Consider the following 2,729-nt stretch of genomic DNA (forward strand, 5'->3'; position numbering starts at 1 on the left):
CTCTGGCATGCTCTGATCGTGCAGCCTTACCCTCCTTCACACCCCGCCTGCCCTGGAGCCACCAGCCCAACTTTCCCCCCTTTGCTTGGAATGAGCATCCCAAGAGCTGCAGGCTGAAATGCTGAGGTTTAGATGCTCTGTGATGCTCTGTGATTCTGTGGTAGCAGTTATTAAATACTATTTGGCACATAACTGTTTCTGGGTCAGAGAATCACTCAGGTGTTTGAGGGCTCAATATTGTCTCCCTAGACAGTGAAAAAATACCTGAATCTAAGTGGCATTGAGAGCAAAAACATAGGCTAACATTCAAATTGACACTGGCAGCAGTATAATTGTTTGTCAGAAGATAAAGAAATAAAGATTGTCAGAAGATAAAGAAATAAAGATTAAGTCCTGCAAATGGATTCACTTTGGTCCCAGTTCAGCAAAACCTGTCCAATACAGCAGCTACATTTAATGCAGCATGATAACATGATTTCCATTGACATCTTCCGTCCTTCCATTCCCTCCTCTGCAAAGTGATTCTAACAAAACAAAACAAAACAAAACAAAACAAAACAAAACAAAACAAAACAACACACCACACAAACAAACAAAGTCCCCAAATCCCCCCCCCCAAAATTCCAAGACCCACAGAGAAAAAATGATGAAACCATTGAGAAAAAGACTAGGAAAGTTAACAAAATAGCCATCATAAAGGAAATACTGCATGTGCTTTCTTTTTACACTTAATCTCTTTGTATCAAACAAGAATTTATGGGACAACTTTTCCTCACCTGTTATTTTTCTTTTGCATCATGAATCCAGATGCAGGTTGAGGCACAGACACATGAGAAAAGACAAAACTGATGTTCACACCCCTTGAAAAGAGTTTTATGTCCATGAGCTACTAGGATATCATCTGACAAATCCTTTGGTGTTTTATCACTTTAAAAATCTTACAAACTATTCAGGAAGTCAGTCTCTTCAGCACAAAGGCCAAATGCCCTAACACTTTGTTTCAAAAATGTTGTAAATTGCATCTTCTTAGCATTGTTCAGCAAGTCAACTTCACATCTTACATGGGCATGATGCAAATACAAAATTTCATTTCTTGGAACTGCAGTCATCAGGACTGTGGGCTCCTGTATTAGTTTTGTTGCTGCTGTTGCACTGCCTGATCTTTGATACACTTGTTTCCCAAAGTTTTTTCACCTGTAAAACCAAAATGAAATACATCTCCATGTCATATAATTATACTGTTATGGTTTGTTATTACTTGGAACATCTCTTCATGGTTTTGGATGGAGTTTTTGGGACTGTGCTATACATTGCTGCTTTTGTCAAAGGACTTAGTGAGTCACCCTCCTTCACTGGAAAGTTAATAGCAAAGAAATCAAGTGTGACCCTTGTCAAGTCAGGATTCAGGCCTCTGCATGTTAGTCACATTTCTTTTCTAAAAAGAACTTCATAAGGCTTATACATTTATTATGCATAGTGCATTTTCAGCTAGACGATTGAATTTGTAGCATTATGGCTAAGAGAGCAACTGACCTGAATAAGGACTTTTAATCAAGTCTTACTTCTAAAAGGACACATGATATGTTTAGCATCTCATAATGCTCTTCTTACATCTCTGTTTGGGGTTGAGAATGGAATTAAAGTTTTAATTATAAGAAAGAGATGATGATATTGAGGTGTGTTCTGTTTTTACTGCATTTGATGTCACCGTCAGCCTATGGACTGAAAAACAGCTGTATAAATCCATCCCATATGCAGGATACCAAATACTTTCAGAACAGTGAGCTCATTTTCAAATCAGGTTGGATATATATTAAAAGTGCTAAAGGCTTTAGTTATCCATTTTTAATGACCTCTGTCCATTAACACAAAGGTGAACAGAGCAGTCCCATATTCTGCAGCAAATGTTCTCTCACAGATAATTTGTTTTGTTACATTTTGTTGTTGGAAGAGAAGGTGGAAGTGATGTTGTAATGCCATTAGTTAAAAGCTGGTAAGCATCTCTTATGCAAAGACCCTGGGGAGTTCAGTAAGCAGGAAATCAATAAAGAAGTATCTTATCAGGAAGAGATAATCTTCTGAAATTGATAGAGGATTATCTCTTGTGTTATTTCTTAATGGACTCCAGTGAGTTCTGCACCACAGATATTTATTTATTTTACATAAAAAAGATTTACAATAATTCTGATTCATATGATACAAAGTAATTACAAAGTAATGTAAGCTGGGATCAAAACCATAAAAAACAAAGAAAAACACTAATTCATTTTTTGATTTAGCCATAATTTTCATAACCATTCATTGCAATAATGCTTAGTAGACATTGTTTTATCTGCTTGCAATGCTTTACAATTACTTTATACCAAAAGTAGCCATTGGAAATAGGTTATGTGGTCTCCCATGCATAAATGTAGAAATAAAAGAGAGAAGGGTTAAATGAATTCTCTGAAACAGCCAGAAAATACCAGGGACAGAAGTCAGGCATGCATCAATTTTAATCTAGATTTAATGAACTGCAACATTGGCCAAGTCCAGAGGGGTGGTAAAAGGTAAAACAGTTTAAGCAATATTATCTATAACCAGTGCAGTGGGAACATAAGGGACAGTCTTTGTGACCTTTACATTGGTTAAGTAATTTTTTCTGCTTATAATATTCCAGAATATATGTTTTAATATATTCCAATATAAAGTGAAGGCAGGAAAAACACAGACCTAACCATTTGATACGA

Source organism: Ammospiza caudacuta, chromosome 3, assembly GCF_027887145.1.
Source record: "Ammospiza caudacuta isolate bAmmCau1 chromosome 3, bAmmCau1.pri, whole genome shotgun sequence".
Lineage (NCBI taxonomy): Eukaryota > Metazoa > Chordata > Aves > Passeriformes > Passerellidae > Ammospiza > Ammospiza caudacuta.